Here is a 22,531-nt window from a genome sequence, read left to right on the forward strand (position 1 = left end):
AATCATTGTAAATAACATGTTTACATAAAACAACACCAGAGGTTGTTCAATGTTATGTCGTTATTTTCTGATTGTGAACCGCATTTTCTTTATTACTCGCGCTGATGTCTTGTTTGTTTTTTTTTTAAACGTTATTTCTTAGGAAAACTGTGTGTAACTTAGTGTTTTGAAAGCATGGCCAAATTCTTGACAAATCTGTCCTAGCGATTATTACAAAAACTGTAAGACCAGAAACTTGAGTTTTATTTGTGTAGATATACAGAGCCCCATGGTTCAAAAACACTGTAGTATACAAATTACTATAGTATTTTTTCATATCGTGCGCATGATTGAGCAAATCGAGGGAACGAAATAGTAAATCGTGCTCGATTCATGTGTGGGTGTTTGTGTAGATGTAATGAATGCAGCTTCACACTCATTTATACTTCTGCCATAAAGCAGCTGTGTGGCCGTCTTCTCGTTCACACACGTGTTCTCTGAAGAACACAGTTAATAATTTAATAATAAAAACTGTTGTTGCAAATTGAAAACAGGTGCCAGGAAGATGGATTTGTCTTGGACCGGAGCAGAGATGTGCCAGGTACCTGAACATCGCTGCTATGGGCTCTGTCCCTGATGAGCCAGGAGGCTTGTGGGCTTATATTTATGCCAATCATTTTATTAGTCCGACAGCATCACATGTGGAGGACAACACCAAGCCGATCGATCATGAGGTGGTCTGTCTATTCCACGTGTGCGGAGTTCTTGAGCCATGAGAGAGAGAGAACGAGCCGTCTGAACCAGCCACTGCTGCTTCAAGGCACTGATCATGTCGATAACCAGAATGGGACTGTAACAGCTCTGTGATGCCTTGATATGTCAGTATCTTGTCCAGAAATGTCAATAGTGATGCATTGTACAGATGGTTCTTCGCTGCATCTTGGACAGGGCCAAACTCTGACGACACATGCGACATGTGATCCAGTGACTGAACAGAGTCGAACCAGGAGGCAGCAGCTATTGTCCGTGTTATATCTGTTCAGTCATGTTTCTATTTGGCTCTTTGGCATGGCTAACATACCTTGAAGCAGCAGTATCGTTCAGACGGCTCGTTCTCTCTGTGATTCGTGGCTCAAGTTCTCCGCACTCTTGGATTTCTCAGCAGTCTTGTTGCCCTCTTCGCTGGTGATGTTTGGGACATTGTAGCTCCAGTGCACTCACTTGTGATTGAGTTTGTCCTGATTGTTTCAGGTGAATGCAGCGGCACCGGCATGAGTAAAGAAGTGCATATGCTACTTCCAGATCAACCAGGTAGCCCCGGATGGAGAACTGTGACACGCTGGCTTCCTACACGCGGGTCTCGCTCTGCTCGGGCCCGAGGCTCATATCATCATCATCATCATCATCATCATTATTAACACAAGGTAAGTTTATTTTATTTTTTCTAAAGATCCAGGGGTTACATGCTGCTTTTCCTATCCGACCGAGATGGCCTGTCCCCGGGCGCCGTCGGATTGAGCCCCGGTCTGGAACTCGAGTCTAGCGCAGAAGCGTCGAAACGAGGCCATCGCGGTACTGGGGAGAATGTGCTCTCTCGGACTTTGTCAAAAAAACGAGTCCGTGCTCGAAAATTGCACTAAGTCTTTTGGTGTGCACTCACCCCGCCCGGAGGATCGGCCTACCTCCAGGGACGAGGCCGGAGACGATGCGCCGTCCTGGGCATCGTGGAAGGACCGGAGGGCATATACCAAACTGTATGGTGGTGGTTCTGGGAGCTTGGGGAACTCCCAGAAGCGAGGCCGGAGACGATGCGCCGTCCTGGGCATCGTGGAAGGAGACGGAGGGCATATACCAAACTGTATGGTGGTGGTTCTGGGAGCTTGGGTAACTCCCAGAAGCCAGGCCGGAGACGATGCGCCGTCCTGGGCATCGTGGAAGGAACGGAGGGCATATACCAAACTGAACGGTGGTGGTGCGAAACTAGAAACGGGTGAGGTGGCACCCGCCCGGAGGTGCGCAAAGTCGCTTATGTACATTATTTGTTATCATGTGTAGGAACCATGACATTTTAGCGGGTAACAGTGCAGACTCAGAGTAAGCCGTTTTGTGGTTAGATTAACATGCTACATGGACATGTCCTTGTGCCCTAAAACTCTTTAATTATCTAAATACAAGGGGGTAAACATGAAACCCGTGCTATCCATCGAGAAACACGGTATTGTTTACCTTGTTTATTATTACAGAAGCTCTTCGTCAGGCCAACATTGTAGCATTTCACATTACCGATCAAAAGCTTGGAGTAATGATGCTGAAAATTCAGCTTTGATCACAGGAATAAATTACAAATTGTAATGCTAGTTATTTTAAATTGTAATAATTTAAATATTACTGTTTATATTGTATTTTTGATCAAATACAAGGAATGTACCCTTGGAAAGTACAAGTGAATTCTTTCAAAAACATTAAACAAATCTTACAGGCCCAAACTTATGAACAGTAGTGTGTGTTATGCACTCAATATTATAATCATGTAAATCTTTGCTAGGGTTGGAATAAAGCAATTATTCTTATGTTGATTTTCTTTTATTTCTTTACTCAACAGGCTATTTTCTTACTCATAGTTTTCAGTCAGGTGACTGGAGCAGAGACCTGGAGGGCAAAACATCCATAGAACTGCAGGACAGGCCTGTCAATTGCGTCTCAAAAAAGGTAAACAAAATATTTGTGAGTAAAATGCACGTTTCTGGCACTTGTGATCCATAAACAGCACCTGCTGCAGTATTTCAATCACTAAACAGTAGAGTATTCACCTTAAGTAGCTTAAAGTAATAAAACAGTGAGATTGACAGATCAATTTCTTTATACAGTTTATCCATGATGCATACTACTGTATATACAGGCGAGCAGATGAGCCCAGAATATGAACGCCACACACTAACTGGGCAAGCAGATGAGCCTAGAACATAAATGCAATGCCTACCGACAAACTCAAACTGTGCGTTGCATTTATGTTCTAGGCTCATCTGCTTGCTCGACCTGTATATATAGTATGCATCATCAAAAAGGTGTATATTGAATTTGGCCTTGTTTTACCCTCCAGGTGGGTGTTCCTATAAAAACTAGCAATGAAGGTAAGCATACGCTATTTTAAGTATATTATTAAAAATATGATTCTGCATTGTATTGTCAGCACCCGAGCCATCACGGACATGGAAAGGTCTTGACACCTTGCCAAGAGCTGGATTTTTTTGGTAAGCATAAATAGATACGCAGATTTACACAATACACTATATCTGAAAAATGGTCGTAATTTACTAATACAGAGCAAATATACACACATTCATTGATGACACAGCAACATTTAGATCATTTCTCTTTTAAGGTAATCTTTCTTTTGGTAACACTTCGTTCGTCTTCGGAACACAATTTAAGATATTTTGGATGAAATCCGAGGGTATCTGATCCACACATAGGCAGCATAGTATTCAACAAAAATAAATTACTGAAGTACTTAAATATTTAACAAATTAAATCTTTTTTTTTTTTTTTGCACATTTCTCATGGTTACGTCTGAGCTGTAGGCAAAAGTTGGGTTTGAAAATTCTGCCCTTACAGACAATTAGCAGAAACAAACTAGATGTTTCAGTTCATACCTCATGTTTTCTGTGGTTTGCACAAATAGAAAGTCTCTAAAAAATTAAATAGCATCATCTAAAAATAATTAGATCATTCTCGGATTTGAAATACATGGTGAGACTTGTGTCTTTAGCTACAATGACTTTCTAGACTCTAAAGTTTCCTTCTGACAAATGTGCCAAAATCTGCAACACAGATTCCCAATAGTGTGCACTCCAGCGAGTTCGGTTGTTTAGCAAAAGTACAGCAAAACCGATTGTTGGTGAGTGTGATGGCATTGACTTTGTTCAAAACATATCAATCATTGTGGTTCAACCAATAGTAGGACGTTGGGGCAGGCCAATGGGGGTCAAGGTTTAGCTTCAGCAGTTACAAGTAAACAATGTTGTAATGAATTACTGGTCAGTTTAAATAGAAGTTTAGAGGCCACTATATTATCACGAAGTAGTTAAGGGATGATTGTAATTAATACAATCTAAGGTTAATTTATGTAAATTTACTTTTTTTTTTTGGTATAACTTGATCTTTATGGTTTTAATAAAAAAGAAAACATCATCTGTTAGAAGGTAAGGCAAGTAGGTAATTATATCTGCTAATTTTAGTAAAAATGTTAATTTCAAAAACCATTTGAGTATTTTTACTTTTTTGTTAAACATTTGAAAGGCTTTGAAATCACAGAGAATTTGGTATTGTGGCATCAAACAATATAAATATGACTATGTTTCACTATGTTATTGTGAAACCAAAAGTGTAATTTTCATGTCTAATAGAGAGATAAATAAATACCTTGCTAATATCTTAATTTTATTTTTTACATGCATTCATTGTTGGTGAAAATTAATTTCTAATGGCTTTTCTAATTTAAAATCTGACATGTTACTAATGGTTCGGTAACTGGACATAGATATAATTAATTGTAAGTGCTAAATAAATACAACATGTTGTCCTGTGTAATGTCAATTTCAGTGGATACTCAGTTATTCGAAACTGAGTATTCCCTTGGGGTTTAAGCCTAGAACTAGTAGGAGGAAACAAAATGGAAAATGTTTTTAATAAAATATCTAAATAACAATAACATTTTTCTCTTTGTAATTTACATTACAGTGGATGAAGTGACAGATGGTCCTGAAGGGAAGACCAAGGTAGGCTATGTCCACATATGACGACATACATATATGTGCCATTTTTTCAGTACCCAAACTCAACCGAGCCATTACTGGAACAAAGGTTAGTTGTATTTAATCGTTTATATGCCTTCTGTTGCTAGGTCAGTCTTATGTTTGTAAAAAAAAAAAAAAAAACAAACAAAAAAAACTTTGGCATTTTTTTCAACATCATAATTTTGAGCTTTTTCAGGCCACATTCACACAGCAGCAGAATACGGTAGTCACTCCTGTCTTTGAGTCCTTAATATGGTTATGTTCACATACAGTACGGTTATTTACGCATTCAACCGCATTCTATAACCGAACTCACACCCGTACATTTTCAGGACTCACAACTGCATTCTCGGAATATTTGAGCTGTGTGAACGGAACTGGACAACTAGTTGTCTGTCATGTCATACAGTTCGAGTGTTTTGTTTGTGGTTTCGCTTTCGGTAACTTAAGCCCCGGGTATACTCGCGGCCGGCCGCACGCCCCGTCCGCGTGCAGCCCAAATGTCGCCTTAGGGGCTGGCTGCAGCGTGTGGAGTTCCACTTAAGGGCGGAAATACGTCACCTCCACTAGAGGAGCTAGCTACTGTGGCCGCTGGGCATGCGCACATCAATATTGCGTCATTTAATTACTGTATTTGCATTATTGTAAGGGTAGGTTTAGGGTTGGGGTAGGTGTAGACGTTAGTAAAACACAAGTGGAGGTGACGTATTTCCTGTTCGAGAGTGGAGCTCCACTCGCCCATGGTCTGGCAGCCAGACCCTTCTCAAATTTCGAGATCGTGCGGACAGCAATACGCACAGTACTGAGCGCAATCTGCAGTCGTCGAAGAAGAGTGTGTAAAGAGCGATTCAAAAACAAGACGAGTAAACACTTCCTGTTCTCTTGGTGTATCTTCTGAACTATGTTGCAATGGTGAATGCACTATTTTTCTTCTCCGATCCTGCACAGCGAATGTCCGGTTGATGACACGAGGCGTTTCTCAATACCAAGTTCGCAAAGTTCAGAGTTGCATCCTTGGTAGTTAGGACTTGGCAAGTTCAACTCAGGAGAACGGACTCCCGTGAACGGGAGAACACAAGTCCGGTGATTCAGCAAATGGCACAGCAGCATACTTGATAATGTCACTCAGCTCTCCGGTTATCTCTGTGTATATTTTAGACAACAATAAAACAAAATGTGTTATAAAACACCACTCTGCCTCTTTTCAATTTATTTAAAAAACAAACAAACAAACGAACAAAAAAAATATATTAATAGCCTCACAAATGTGGTTCAGGAACGCGTTCACTGATTATCTTCAATGTCTGCATATATAGTATTTATAACAAAACGAAATATTAAACAACCCTGCCTCTTTTTGTTTATATTTAAAAAATATTAAACATATTAATATTGTTACATCCACGCCTTCCCGGACTCCAGTTCCCAGAATCCTCCTGTTCCGCACACCTGTCTGCACTTCCCTCATCAGTCTTCCCGCCATCTCCCCGGATTCCCAGCACCTGTTGTCCTTGTCAGCACTCCCTTTTGGACTCATTCCCTGCACTCCTTGTCCGTTATCTTGTTTGATATGTCTGTTCATGCTGTTTCTTAGTTCCTGGACTGTTCAATAAAGCCCATATAATTGTGGATTTCTGTATTCGCCTCATCTATGCAGCACAGCACGTAACAGAATAACGGACCTAAACAGCTTGGAAGTCTACAAGGAAGATGGGTTTATTCTTCATTTCCGAGGTCCCCGCTTCTCCCGTGCCGGTTCGTCAATCTCCATCTTCCTCCGCCTGCCTCTCCAGTGAGCTTTTCCCCGGTGTCCTGCCGGACCCAAAACCTCGCATGGCCAACAAAAATTCCTCCGCTGGGCCCAAACGGCTAAAGAGGAAAAGGAAGAAGGCCGCCAAGCAACCTCAGTCTCCTGAGTTTTCTGCCTCCGCGCAGCCCCAGTCTCCTGAGTTTTCTGCCTCCGCGCAGCCCCAGTCTCCTGAGTTTTCTGCCTCCGCGCAGCCCGTTCCAGTGTCAGTGGGTCTTTTGGTTGAGTATGAGGGGATGGACTGGACCCCGTTTTCAGACCCCTCGCCAGCCCTCACTGCCAACGAGCCCGCTCCAGCCGCCGCCGAGGCCCGCTCCAGCCGCCGCCGCTGTCCACAGCTCCTGAGAGGTACAGACGATATTCAAAATTATTTTCTAGTGTTTGAAAAGGAAAATAAATGCTTTAACATACATTGAAGAAGCCTTTCTTTATCAGAAAGATAAATGTTGATTAATAACTTAAAAGATGTATATTGAAGCGGCAGTGGTTTCCAGAATCCACCCCCCTTCAGTAGGCTACAACGATTAGATATACAAAAAACAAATTATATCATGTTTAATCCGGGGATTTGAACTTGGCTAGATGTGAACTTTGAATTGGAACAGTAATCAACTGATGACGTTTCACAAGTCCACAAGAACACAAGTACAGACAAGAATGCATATTGAGAAACGGCTACGATGTCTGGTAAAAGTACAGAAAAAAATTGTACTGCGCATGTGTTGGCATCCGTGGTTTAGTATGCTTTGAACGCGTCCGGGCGCAGACGGTAAATAAAAATGTAATAATTTAATAAAAAATACTTTTTATTAAATATAAAACTTTTAATACATTAAAAAATAGATAAATGTGTTTGTTCAAGTTTCTACTTAAATAAATAGATGTTTTCAATAAGTATATTTCCTTTTTCTACATGAAAATGCCAAATGAAAATGTTTATTGATATTGATAAAGTGACCAATTTTAAGCAGGAAAAACGGTCTTTGCACTTGACCACTTGTCTACTTAGATGACGTATTTCCTGTATGTTACGACCCTCTATTAATGCTGTTTAAAGTATGTAAAAGAGTATGTAACATATTAATGTTAAAGTTAAATATAAAAATAAATAAATAAACGGGTTTAGTTACTGATATCTTATGTGATGAGATGAATCAGACAGAGACAGATTGGAATTAAAGCTTTTTAGTATTTTATCTTGAGGAAAATACAGCCGATGGTGTTGATATGGCAACTAGTAAATATACTAAGTTTCATGCTACTAACCTTTCAAATTAAATCTAATTTAGTTTAACATCATTTTCAACATCAAACACAAGCTGTGCACGTCAATATAATTAGTCTTTTATTCTAATCGCTTTCGCGCAGCAGCAGAGAGCGTTCTGTTCTGAGGCGGAGAGAGAAAATCTAAATGGTAAATGTGAGTTCGTAGAGTTGTTTTAAAAACCATGTTTGCCAGAACATAACCACAAATTTTATTCTATTTTGTATCAACTATTTTCTAGCCCGACGTTGTTTCGAGTCGTTTATTCCCGCTCGTGCTCCATTCAAATCTTGCGCGCGCTGACAGCATCCGGTATTTTCTGAGAGATTTACATCAGACGAAGGGAAGGTAAGTGCAGATTTACAAAATCATTGTAAATAACATGTTTACATAAAACAACACCAGAGGTTGTTCAATGTTATGTCGTTATTTTCTGATTGTGAACCGCATTTTCTTTATTACTCGCGCTGATGTCTTGTTTGTTTTTTTTTTAAACGTTATTTCTTAGGAAAACTGTGTGTAACTTAGTGTTTTGAAAGCATGGCCAAATTCTTGACAAATCTGTCCTAGCGATTATTACAAAAACTGTAAGACCAGAAACTTGAGTTTTATTTGTGTAGATATACAGAGCCCCATGGTTCAAAAACACTGTAGTATACAAATTACTATAGTATTTTTTCATATCGTGCGCATGATTGAGCAAATCGAGGGAACGAAATAGTAAATCGTGCTCGATTCATGTGTGGGTGTTTGTGTAGATGTAATGAATGCAGCTTCACACTCATTTATACTTCTGCCATAAAGCAGCTGTGTGGCCGTCTTCTCGTTCACACACGTGTTCTCTGAAGAACACAGTTAATAATTTAATAATAAAAACTGTTGTTGCAAATTGAAAACAGGTGCCAGGAAGATGGATTTGTCTTGGACCGGAGCAGAGATGTGCCAGGTACCTGAACATCGCTGCTATGGGCTCTGTCCCTGATGAGCCAGGAGGCTTGTGGGCTTATATTTATGCCAATCATTTTATTAGTCCGACAGCATCACATGTGGAGGACAACACCAAGCCGATCGATCATGAGGTGGTCTGTCTATTCCACGTGTGCGGAGTTCTTGAGCCATGAGAGAGAGAGAACGAGCCGTCTGAACCAGCCACTGCTGCTTCAAGGCACTGATCATGTCGATAACCAGAATGGGACTGTAACAGCTCTGTGATGCCTTGATATGTCAGTATCTTGTCCAGAAATGTCAATAGTGATGCATTGTACAGATGGTTCTTCGCTGCATCTTGGACAGGGCCAAACTCTGACGACACATGCGACATGTGATCCAGTGACTGAACAGAGTCGAACCAGGAGGCAGCAGCTATTGTCCGTGTTATATCTGTTCAGTCATGTTTCTATTTGGCTCTTTGGCATGGCTAACATACCTTGAAGCAGCAGTATCGTTCAGACGGCTCGTTCTCTCTGTGATTCGTGGCTCAAGTTCTCCGCACTCTTGGATTTCTCAGCAGTCTTGTTGCCCTCTTCGCTGGTGATGTTTGGGACATTGTAGCTCCAGTGCACTCACTTGTGATTGAGTTTGTCCTGATTGTTTCAGGTGAATGCAGCGGCACCGGCATGAGTAAAGAAGTGCATATGCTACTTCCAGATCAACCAGGTAGCCCCGGATGGAGAACTGTGACACGCTGGCTTCCTACACGCGGGTCTCGCTCTGCTCGGGCCCGAGGCTCATATCATCATCATCATCATCATCATTATTAACACAAGGTAAGTTTATTTTATTTTTTCTAAAGATCCAGGGGTTACATGCTGCTTTTCCTATCCGACCGAGATGGCCTGTCCCCGGGCGCCGTCGGATTGAGCCCCGGTCTGGAACTCGAGTCTAGCGCAGAAGCGTCGAAACGAGGCCATCGCGGTACTGGGGAGAATGTGCTCTCTCGGACTTTGTCAAAAAAACGAGTCCGTGCTCGAAAATTGCACTAAGTCTTTTGGTGTGCACTCACCCCGCCCGGAGGATCGGCCTACCTCCAGGGACGAGGCCGGAGACGATGCGCCGTCCTGGGCATCGTGGAAGGACCGGAGGGCATATACCAAACTGTATGGTGGTGGTTCTGGGAGCTTGGGGAACTCCCAGAAGCGAGGCCGGAGACGATGCGCCGTCCTGGGCATCGTGGAAGGAACGGAGGGCATATACCAAACTGTATGGTGGTGGTGCGAAATTAGAAACGGGTGATGGCGCACCCGCCCGGAGGATGGGCTCACCTCCAGGGACGAGGCCGGAGACGATGCGCCGTCCTGGGCATCGTGGAAGGAGACGGAGGGCATATACCAAACTGTATGGTGGTGGTTCTGGGAGCTTGGGTAACTCCCAGAAGCCAGGCCGGAGACGATGCGCCGTCCTGGGCATCGTGGAAGGAACGGAGGGCATATACCAAACTGAACGGTGGTGGTGCGAAACTAGAAACGGGTGAGGTGGCACCCGCCCGGAGGTGCGCAAAGTCGCTTATGTACATTATTTGTTATCATGTGTAGGAACCATGACATTTTAGCGGGTAACAGTGCAGACTCAGAGTAAGCCGTTTTGTGGTTAGATTAACATGCTACATGGACATGTCCTTGTGCCCTAAAACTCTTTAATTATCTAAATACAAGGGGGTAAACATGAAACCCATGCTATCCATCGAGAAACACGGTATTGTTTACCTTGTTTATTATTACAGAAGCTCTTCGTCAGGCCAACATTGTAGCATTTCACATTACCGATCAAAAGCTTGGAGTAATGATGCTGAAAATTCAGCTTTGATCACAGGAATAAATTACAAATTGTAATGCTAGTTATTTTAAATTGTAATAATTTAAATATTACTGTTTATATTGTATTTTTGATCAAATACAAGGAATGTACCCTTGGAAAGTACAAGTGAATTCTTTCAAAAACATTAAACAAATCTTACAGGCCCAAACTTATGAACAGTAGTGTGTGTTATGCACTCAATATTATAATCATGTAAATCTTTGCTAGGGTTGGAATAAAGCAATTATTCTTATGTTGATTTTCTTTTATTTCTTTACTCAACAGGCTATTTTCTTACTCATAGTTTTCAGTCAGGTGACTGGAGCAGAGACCTGGAGGGCAAAACATCCATAGAACTGCAGGACAGGCCTGTCAATTGCGTCTCAAAAAAGGTAAACAAAATATTTGTGAGTAAAATGCACGTTTCTGGCACTTGTGATCCATAAACAGCACCTGCTGCAGTATTTCAATCACTAAACAGTAGAGTATTCACCTTAAGTAGCTTAAAGTAATAAAACAGTGAGATTGACAGATCAATTTCTTTATACAGTTTATCCATGATGCATACTACTGTATATACAGGCGAGCAGATGAGCCCAGAATATGAACGCCACACACTAACTGGGCAAGCAGATGAGCCTAGAACATAAATGCAATGCCTACCGACAAACTCAAACTGTGCGTTGCATTTATGTTCTAGGCTCATCTGCTTGCTCGACCTGTATATATAGTATGCATCATCAAAAAGGTGTATATTGAATTTGGCCTTGTTTTACCCTCCAGGTGGGTGTTCCTATAAAAACTAGCAATGAAGGTAAGCATACGCTATTTTAAGTATATTATTAAAAATATGATTCTGCATTGTATTGTCAGCACCCGAGCCATCACGGACATGGAAAGGTCTTGACACCTTGCCAAGAGCTGGATTTTTTTGGTAAGCATAAATAGATACGCAGATTTACACAATACACTATATCTGAAAAATGGTCGTAATTTACTAATACAGAGCAAATATACACACATTCATTGATGACACAGCAACATTTAGATCATTTCTCTTTTAAGGTAATCTTTCTTTTGGTAACACTTCGTTCGTCTTCGGAACACAATTTAAGATATTTTGGATGAAATCCGAGGGTATCTGATCCACACATAGGCAGCATAGTATTCAACAAAAATAAATTACTGAAGTACTTAAATATTTAACAAATTAAATCTTTTTTTTTTTTTTGCACATTTCTCATGGTTACGTCTGAGCTGTAGGCAAAAGTTGGGTTTGAAAATTCTGCCCTTACAGACAATTAGCAGAAACAAACTAGATGTTTCAGTTCATACCTCATGTTTTCTGTGGTTTGCACAAATAGAAAGTCTCTAAAAAATTAAATAGCATCATCTAAAAATAATTAGATCATTCTCGGATTTGAAATACATGGTGAGACTTGTGTCTTTAGCTACAATGACTTTCTAGACTCTAAAGTTTCCTTCTGACAAATGTGCCAAAATCTGCAACACAGATTCCCAATAGTGTGCACTCCAGCGAGTTCGGTTGTTTAGCAAAAGTACAGCAAAACCGATTGTTGGTGAGTGTGATGGCATTGACTTTGTTCAAAACATATCAATCATTGTGGTTCAACCAATAGTAGGACGTTGGGGCAGGCCAATGGGGGTCAAGGTTTAGCTTCAGCAGTTACAAGTAAACAATGTTGTAATGAATTACTGGTCAGTTTAAATAGAAGTTTAGAGGCCACTATATTATCACGAAGTAGTTAAGGGATGATTGTAATTAATACAATCTAAGGTTAATTTATGTAAATTTACTTTTTTTTTGGTATAACTTGATCTTTATGGTTTTAATAAAAAAGAAAACATCATCTGTTAGAAGGTAAGGCAAGTAGGTAATTATATCTGCTAATTTTAGTAAAAATGTTAATTTCAAAAACCATTTGAGTATTTTTACTTTTTTGTTAAACATTTGAAAGGCTTTGAAATCACAGAGAATTTGGTATTGTGGCATCAAACAATATAAATATGACTATGTTTCACTATGTTATTGTGAAACCAAAAGTGTAATTTTCATGTCTAATAGAGAGATAAATAAATACCTTGCTAATATCTTAATTTTATTTTTTACATGCATTCATTGTTGGTGAAAATTAATTTCTAATGGCTTTTCTAATTTAAAATCTGACATGTTACTAATGGTTCGGTAACTGGACATAGATATAATTAATTGTAAGTGCTAAATAAATACAACATGTTGTCCTGTGTAATGTCAATTTCAGTGGATACTCAGTTATTCGAAACTGAGTATTCCCTTGGGGTTTAAGCCTAGAACTAGTAGGAGGAAACAAAATGGAAAATGTTTTTAATAAAATATCTAAATAACAATAACATTTTTCTCTTTGTAATTTACATTACAGTGGATGAAGTGACAGATGGTCCTGAAGGGAAGACCAAGGTAGGCTATGTCCACATATGACGACACACATATATGTGCCATTTTTTCAGTACCCAAACTCAACCGAGCCATTACTGGAACAAAGGTTAGTTGTATTTAATCGTTTATATGCCTTCTGTTGCTAGGTCAGTCTTATGTTTGTAAAAAAAAAAAAAAAAAAAAAAAAAAAAAAACTTTGTGGCATTTTTTTCAACATCATAATTTTGAGCTTTTTCAGGCCACATTCACACAGCAGCAGAATACGGTAGTCACTCCTGTCTTTGAGTCCTTAATATGGTTATGTTCACATACAGTACGGTTATTTACGCATTCTATAACCGAACTCACACCCGTACATTTTCAGGACTCACAACTGCATTCTCGGAATATTTGAGCTGTGTGAACGGAACTGGACAACTAGTTGTCTGTCATGTCATACAGTTCGAGTGTTTTGTTTGTGGTTTCGCTTTCGGTAACTTAAGCCCCGGGTATACTCGCGGCCGGCCGCACGCCCCGTCCGCGTGCAGCCCAAATGTCGCCTTAGGGGCTGGCTGCAGCGTGTGGAGTTCCACTTAAGGGCGGAAATACGTCACCTCCACTAGAGGAGCTAGCTACTGTGGCCGCTGGGCATGCGCACATCAATATTGCGTCATTTAATTACTGTATTTGCATTATTGTAAGGGTAGGTTTAGGGTTGGGGTAGGTGTAGACGTTAGTAAAACACAAGTGGAGGTGACGTATTTCCTGTTCGAGAGTGGAGCTCCACTCGCCCATGGTCTGGCAGCCAGACCCTTCTCAAATTTCGAGATCGTGCGGACAGCAATACGCACAGTACTGAGCGCAATCTGCAGTCGTCGAAGAAGAGTGTGTAAAGAGCGATTCAAAAACAAGACGAGTAAACACTTCCTGTTCTCTTGGTGTATCTTCTGAACTATGTTGCAATGGTGAATGCACTATTTTTCTTCTCCGATCCTGCACAGCGAATGTCCGGTTGATGACACGAGGCGTTTCTCAATACCAAGTTCGCAAAGTTCAGAGTTGCATCCTTGGTAGTTAGGACTTGGCAAGTTCAACTCAGGAGAACGGACTCCCGTGAACGGGAGAACACAAGTCCGGTGATTCAGCAAATGGCACAGCAGCATACTTGATAATGTCACTCAGCTCTCCGGTTATCTCTGTGTATATTTTAGACAACAATAAAACAAAATGTGTTATAAAACACCACTCTGCCTCTTTTCAATTTATTTAAAAAACAAACAAACAAACGAACAAAAAAAATATATTAATAGCCTCACAAATGTGGTTCAGGAACGCGTTCACTGATTATCTTCAATGTCTGCATATATAGTATTTATAACAAAACGAAATATTAAACAACCCTGCCTCTTTTTGTTTATATTTAAAAAATATTAAACATATTAATATTGTTACATCCACGCCTTCCCGGACTCCAGTTCCCAGAATCCTCCTGTTCCGCACACCTGTCTGCACTTCCCTCATCAGTCTTCCCGCCATCTCCCCGGATTCCCAGCACCTGTTGTCCTTGTCAGCACTCCCTTTTGGACTCATTCCCTGCACTCCTTGTCCGTTATCTTGTTTGATATGTCTGTTCATGCTGTTTCTTAGTTCCTGGACTGTTCAATAAAGCCCATATAATTGTGGATTTCTGTATTCGCCTCATCTATGCAGCACAGCACGTAACAGAATAACGGACCTAAACAGCTTGGAAGTCTACAAGGAAGATGGGTTTATTCTTCATTTCCGAGGTCCCCGCTTCTCCCGTGCCGGTTCGTCAATCTCCATCTTCCTCCGCCTGCCTCTCCAGTGAGCTTTTCCCCGGTGTCCTGCCGGACCCAAAACCTCGCATGGCCAACAAAAATTCCTCCGCTGGGCCCAAACGGCTAAAGAGGAAAAGGAAGAAGGCCGCCAAGCAACCTCAGTCTCCTGAGTTTTCTGCCTCCGCGCAGCCCCAGTCTCCTGAGTTTTCTGCCTCCGCGCAGCCCCAGTCTCCTGAGTTTTCTGCCTCCGCGCAGCCCGTTCCAGTGTCAGTGGGTCTTTTGGTTGAGTATGAGGGGATGGACTGGACCCCGTTTTCAGACCCCTCGCCAGCCCTCACTGCCAACGAGCCCGCTCCAGCCGCCGCCGCCGCCGAGGCCCGCTCCAGCCGCCGCCGCCGTCCACAGCTCCTGAGAGGTACAGACGATATTCAAAATTATTTTCTAGTGTTTGAAAAGGAAAATAAATGCTTTAACATACATTGAAGAAGCCTTTCTTTATCAGAAAGATAAATGTTGATTAATAACTTAAAAGATGTATATTGAAGCGGCAGTGGTTTCCAGAATCCACCCCCCTTCAGTAGGCTACAACGATTAGATATACAAAAAACAAATTATATCATGTTTAATCCGGGGATTTGAACTTGGCTAGATGTGAACTTTGAATTGGAACAGTAATCAACTGATGACGTTTCACAAGTCCACAAGAACACAAGTACAGACAAGAATGCATATTGAGAAACGGCTACGATGTCTGGTAAAAGTACAGAAAAAAATTGTACTGCGCATGTGTTGGCATCCGTGGTTTAGTATGCTTTGAACGCGTCCGGGCGCAGACGGTAAATAAAAATGTAGTAATTTAATAAAAAATACTTTTTATTAAATATAAAACTTTTAATACATTAAAAAATAGATAAATGTGTTTGTTCAAGTTTCTACTTAAATAAATAGATGTTTTCAATAAGTATATTTCCTTTTTCTACATGAAAATGCCAAATGAAAATGTTTATTGATATTGATAAAGTGACCAATTTTAAGCAGGAAAAACGGTCTTTGCACTTGACCACTTGTCTACTTAGATGACGTATTTCCTGTATGTTACGACCCTCTATTAATGCTGTTTAAAGTATGTAAAAGAGTATGTAACATATTAATGTTAAAGTTAAATATAAAAATAAATAAATAAATAAATAAACGGGTTTAGTTACTGATATCTTATGTGATGAGATGAATCAGACAGAGACAGATTGGAATTAAAGCTTTTTAGTATTTTATCTTGAGGAAAATACAGCCGATGGTGTTGATATGGCAACTAGTAAATATACTAAGTTTCATGCTACTAACCTTTCAAATTAAATCTAATTTAGTTTAACATCATTTTCAACATCAAACACAAGCTGTGCACGTCAATATAATTAGTCTTTTATTCTAATCGCTTTCGCGCAGCAGCAGAGAGCGTTCTGTTCTGAGGCGGAGAGAGAAAATCTAAATGGTAAATGTGAGTTCGTAGAGTTGTTTTAAAAACCATGTTTGCCAGAACATAACCACAAATTTTATTCTATTTTGTATCAACTATTTTCTAGCCCGACGTTGTTTCGAGTCGTTTATTCCCGCTCGTGCTCCATTCAAATCTTGCGCGCGCTGACAGCATCCGGTATTTTCTGAGAGATTTACATCAGACGAAGGGAAGGTAAGTGCAGATTTACAAAATCATTGTAAATAACATGTTTACATAAAACAACACCAGAGGTTGTTCAATGTTATGTCGTTATTTTCTGATTGTGAACCGCATTTTCTTTATTACTCGCGCTGATGTCTTGTTTGTTTTTTTTTTTAAACGTTATTTCTTAGGAAAACTGTGTGTAACTTAGTGTTTTGAAAGCATGGCCAAATTCTTGACAAATCTGTCCTAGCGATTATTACAAAAACTGTAAGACCAGAAACTTGAGTTTTATTTGTGTAGATATACAGAGCCCCATGGTTCAAAAACACTGTAGTATACAAATTACTATAGTATTTTTTCATATCGTGCGCATGATTGAGCAAATCGAGGGAACGAAATAGTAAATCGTGCTCGATTCATGTGTGGGTGTTTGTGTAGATGTAATGAATGCAGCTTCACACTCATTTATACTTCTGCCATAAAGCAGCTGTGTGGCCGTCTTCTCGTTCACACACGTGTTCTCTGAAGAACACAGTTAATAATTTAATAATAAAAACTGTTGTTGCAAATTGAAAACAGGTGCCAGGAAGATGGATTTGTCTTGGACCGGAGCAGAGATGTGCCAGGTACCTGAACATCGCTGCTATGGGCTCTGTCCCTGATGAGCCAGGAGGCTTGTGGGCTTATATTTATGCCAATCATTTTATTAGTCCGACAGCATCACATGTGGAGGACAACACCAAGCCGATCGATCATGAGGTGGTCTGTCTATTCCACGTGTGCGGAGTTCTTGAGCCATGAGAGAGAGAGAACGAGCCGTCTGAACCAGCCACTGCTGCTTCAAGGCACTGATCATGTCGATAACCAGAATGGGACTGTAACAGCTCTGTGATGCCTTGATTATGTCAGTATCTTGTCCAGAAATGTCAATAGTGATGCATTGTACAGATGGTTCTTCGCTGCATCTTGGACAGGGCCAAACTCTGACGACACTTGCGACATGAAGCCTGTGATTCAGTGACCGAACAGAGTCGAACCAGGAGGCAGCAGCTATTGTCCGTGTTATATCTGTTCAGTCATGTTTCTATTTGGCTCTTTGGCATGGCTAACATACCTTGAAGCAGCAGTATCGTTCAGACGGCTCGTTCTCTCTGTGATTCGTGGCTCAAGTTCTCCGCACTCTTGGATTTCTCAGCAGTCTTGTTGCCCTCTTCGCTGGTGATGTTTGGGACATTGTAGCTCCAGTGCACTCACTTGTGATTGAGTTTGTCCTGATTGTTTCAGGTGAATGCAGCGGCACCGGCATGAGTAAAGAAGTGCATATGCTACTTCCAGATCAACCAGGTAGCCCCGGATGGAGAACTGTGACACGCTGGCTTCCTACACGCGGGTCTCGCTCTGCTCGGGCCCGAGGCTCATATCATCATCATCATCATCATCATCATCATTATTAACACAAGGTAAGTTTATTTTATTTTTTTTACTCACCGGCTCATCACTAGCACAGTCAATGAGATTACCGCTTGTTCTTTTTTTTTTTTTTTTTTTTTTTTTTTTTTTTTTTTTTAGATTTTCTTTACAGACTCTCCTCTTGCCAGGACGATGATCAAGAGAGCGGTCAGACCAACAGATTGGCAACATACCAGACCGGGCAATCTGGACTTGCCAATCCCAGGTGATCCAAGAGGGCTCAACGAGGTATATAAATATGAACATGTTTTTGCTAAATGCATTCAAAACTGTACGCAAATGCTAATTTTTCCTGTATTTGGTAGATGTGCTCCAGGCTGCACCCAATCTGCCTGAAGAAGAGCAGACCAGGCCGGTTCTGGCGCTCTCAGAGGAGCTGAACAGGGGTGTTCTGTGTCAGATTGTGACCTGTTTGAGTGGCACAGCTCCACACCATAGGACATGTAGGACAGATATGCTGTCTGGGCAACCAGGTATGAGCACACGCTTTACCTTTACAGTTTTCATTGCAGTTTCTGAGTTCTTAACTTTTGTTTGTAGTTAATGTGTTTTTGTATTTGTTCATTATTTAGACAGTCACTCTGGAGGAAGCGAAGGCGGCAGCTTCTGCTCACGCTCCGTGGGGTATTTAGCAAAGCCATAGTACAGAGGGGCTTCTTTCTCCAGTGGAGAGAGAAGCCCTAGAAGAGCAGCACACTGCGTTTGTTTTATTTAGGTTGCTGTTGCTTTGGTTTTGTTGTGTGTATATAGTTGGTTTCACGTTGTTTTATGCTTTCATGTAACTTTTAATCTTGTTAATTTCTAGTTTTCCCCATGTTTCCTAAGAGTTTTTATTGTTATTTGGTTGTTAATTAGTATTTATTGATTTTGTGTGTTCTTGTTTGTTCAATAGTTTACTTTCTTTTATTGTTCATGTTTTGTTATGCTGTGCTTTGTATATAGTTCTTTTTTTAAAATAATAAATAATCTCCCTTAACCCATTGCTTAATTTCATTCTTTTCTTTTTAGTACCAATACTTTTTTTTATTCAGTATAAATATTAAAACATGTGATCATGGGAACAAAAGTCAAATTTTTAGACTCATAAATGCTTTGATCTGAAATGTTATGCTTCGACGGGCTCATGAAGACACAGAACCCCTGCTATTGTCCACTAATATGGACAAAATGCATTATTAATCATGTAAAATGTATGTTGAATATGACTAGATCTCTAGAGGTTGATATCCTGGTGGAGTGTAGTAGATGAGTTGATTTAAAAACTTTTTTTTTTTCACCAGTTTTATAGACTAAACTTAAAGTAGGTAAACTGAGCTGAAAGAGGAGCGTCTCTACAATGCTGTCTGGTAAGTTCTACTTATCTTTTTCTTTCCTTTTTTGTATATTGTGTGTGTGTGTGTGTGTGTGTGTGTGTGTTTGTGTTAACAGGCAGTAGGTCTTGTGATCAGACCCAAAGACGATGAAGAGAAAAACAGACCCAGTAGCAGCTCAAGATGTCATAAAGCCTTACTAAGGTCTTGATGGCCTTGCTTCTTCTTTTACAGGCACTGGACCCCGTGAAACAGCTGTTCAGTGGACCGCTGGCTTCCAGAAGCGTCGTTCTGCTGACTTTATTTTTCTGCATTTCATTTGGGTAGACTGAATTCTGGCTGTATATCTCTCTATTCTGACATTATAACTCCCAAATGCAAGAAAAAAAGGCGGAATTTTGAGATAAAAAGTTGCAATTACCTTTTTTATTTTTTATTCAGTAGAGTCAACAAGCTTCCATAGTATGCAGGTAAAGTAGGATAAACTATAAATCCAAATTTAAAATGAGCTCTGTTCTGATTGGCTAACCTTCACACAGGCTGTTTTTGCTACTGTACCTTTAAGATTTCTAGATTTAAATCTGTTGTGATTAGCTAACTTAATTTTGGATTACGATAAGTTTCATACAGATAAGTAAGTATGATCGAATGATGTAAAGCTCTCTGTGCTATGGGTTATGGATGTGGTTTCCGGAGCTTTTTAAGAGAGCCGGGGATGGAGGGTCTCCACGTCTCGAGTCCAAAGCTCAGAGAGTGAAAGCTGCTCTCCAGTCAAAACTGCAGGTTAATGTTACTAAAACTAGACCAAATGAGACTCCTCATCACCACATTAATTATGTCACGATATTAAAGAACTAATAAAGTGCAGAAAGTCCAGCTATAATGATGATTTTGTTTCTATCTGGTAGCTGTCAGTTTGCTGGTGTTCGTCTTCTACGCGGTGAAGACCAAAACTCGAGTCTGATCGTGTCCTGCGTGTTCAGCGGTGCTTCTGTCATCTCCTGGATGGACGGAACTTTACCCCACACAACTACGGTAAACCCCAGTATTCATATGTAATCTTGTAATACTGCAACTAGTTTCACATACAAAGAGGCCAGCCAATCATAATTCCAAAAGTTTGGAATAATGAAGCTTTTTTTTTAAATCTTTTTGAAAGAAGTGATTAAAAATTACAGTAAAAAAGTATTATTGTGAAATATTGTTACAGTGTAAAAGAACTGTTTTAATATTTAACCCTTTCATGCATGAATTATTAAATCACAAAGTAATTTTTTTTTTTTTTTTTTTTTAATGTTTGTTTTGAGAACCTTTATGGAAAATTGTTAAAGCAACATTCATCTGTTATAACTGTATGCATAATGAGAACTAAAAGTTATTTCAATTCCTTTTCATATCTCCTCTTTATTCAGTTTCCTAAATGTGTGTGCCATTTTTATTACATATGTGTTACAGCCTCAGACATGAGGCAGGGTTATATTGGATTTTTTTTATAATTTAATAATATTTATTTAAAAAAACAAAAACACTACTGCTGATTTGGGATTTGCTGCAATAAAGCTGTGCTATTACCAGAAGCGGTTTTATTCGGCTGATATCACTAACTACGTTCTCGATGTGAGATTTGAGTTGGAGAACTCTTTTAACCGGGATCGTATGCGTTTCCAAAACAGATGCAGAGCGTTTTCAATTTTTTTTTTATTTTTTTTTTTTTATATAAAATATTTATTTAAAAAAAAAAAAAAAAAAAAAAAACTCTTCAAACTCTAATCAAACAAAACATTAACAAAACAAGGGCAACTAATACAATAATCTCCGTCTAAAAATCTCCGCACTGTTTAATGACAGCTTACTGTCCTGCTGATGAGTACGGTGGTTGCCTGCCTAAAATAAAATATTAAATCTTAAGAGCCTGATACGTAATTTCACCATAAATGCATATAATTTAAAGTCTCTGTTACACAGTTTACACATGGCTTTTTTGCCTTGGGTAAAGCAAGGAAACAGATACATTACTTGGCATTTAGGTGAACAAGAAGACATAAAGATAGCACTCGTCTCTTCGTGAAGGTGGAAAAACAAAGATCTTTATGACCTGAGGGATTTCTTGTAAAAAGATTTAAAAGGAAAGAAAAGATGAGAGTCGCCTGTTTTTGTCTATTTTAAGTTTTACTTCAAATGTTTTCTTTGTGATTTTAACATAAAGCTTATGCATCACTTTTATATCTTTTTATCCAGAATATACTAAGTTCTGCGTCTTCAACCAAAGCCCAGAGATGACAGAGACGACTCGGAACTCCGGCTGCAGGTGGAGCCATGAGTGACGAGTGACGGGGAGTTCGTTTCTGACCTCTGTGCTGTACATGGTTTTAATCAAGACTTAGCACTTTTTTAAACAGCACTACGGAAATGTTTGGATTATTCTGCCAGATCGCTTGCATTGAGATCTGACGGGAGTATGCTGGGTCAGATTGAGGCCTGCTTAGTTGGCACCGCCACAGCTCGGCTACACTGAGAAAACAAATAGTTTCCTCAATTGAGAGAGTGTGCCTCAATAAAAGAATTTTTTACTGTACTGGCCCGTTTCTTGGATGGGTAATAGGAGGAGGAAGACGCCTCATCACCAGACGCCCAGTGTCCTGCAGAAACCACTGTTTCCCCCTCAAGTCCTTCAGCAGGAAAGCCCATTAATCAAAATCACGCAGACCTCTTGTCCTCCAGCACACAAGCCTCCCGGCTTATCAGGGACTGTTGTTTCTGTTGTGTGTCGTCATGTCTGTTTACCCCCAGTGCATCCTGGGATGTGGTGTCCCACAGCACACATTACTGCCAACCAGTAATACTAAATCTGTATTGTTTTTTTGTTTTTTGTTTTTCCACTGTAGTCATAATCATTGTATCTTATTCCATACATACAAGTGGAATTGTTACATTTTTAATGACTCACCTGGCCCACTGAGATGCTGGTGCTGGATGACTGAGAGGAACCACTGCTCTCCAGGGGCCAGTCGAGCGTTCACCCACCACAGGATCCAATGCATTTTTTTTTTTTTATAAGAAGGATGGGTACAGTGCCAAGCATTTGAAGACAGCAACACAAGGTTTTAAAGGAGTTCTTTACATAGCTCCTCTTCAAATTGAATTGGACACCACTGCTCTGCCACCGAACGGCATTACTTTAAGCCCATTGTTTTAATACTGCAAGGACATGTCTCTTTGAAGGTGAACCAGGTCATC

General features: G+C 40.2%; 1 long non-coding RNA gene across 22 annotated transcripts in view; it reads left to right on the forward strand.

Moving 5' to 3' along the window:
• The window catches only part of LOC127507937 (uncharacterized), a 36,623-nt gene extending 17,464 nt beyond the window's left edge, over positions 1-19,159 (forward strand). For 3 of the 22 annotated variants that reach the window (XR_007928535.1, XR_007928531.1, XR_007928529.1), the window contains exons 2-6: positions 534-580; positions 9,443-9,612; positions 18,084-18,212; positions 18,290-18,457; positions 18,557-19,142. This is a non-coding gene — a long non-coding RNA (uncharacterized LOC127507937). The other 19 variants (XR_007928533.1, XR_007928532.1, XR_007928528.1 and 16 more) reach the window with 13 other exon arrangements.
• Positions 19,160-22,531: the final 3,372 nt, after the last annotated feature.

The sequence above is a fragment of the Ctenopharyngodon idella genome, unplaced genomic scaffold, assembly GCF_019924925.1.
Source record: "Ctenopharyngodon idella isolate HZGC_01 unplaced genomic scaffold, HZGC01 HZGC01CH25, whole genome shotgun sequence".
NCBI classification, from domain to species: domain Eukaryota; kingdom Metazoa; phylum Chordata; class Actinopteri; order Cypriniformes; family Xenocyprididae; genus Ctenopharyngodon; species Ctenopharyngodon idella.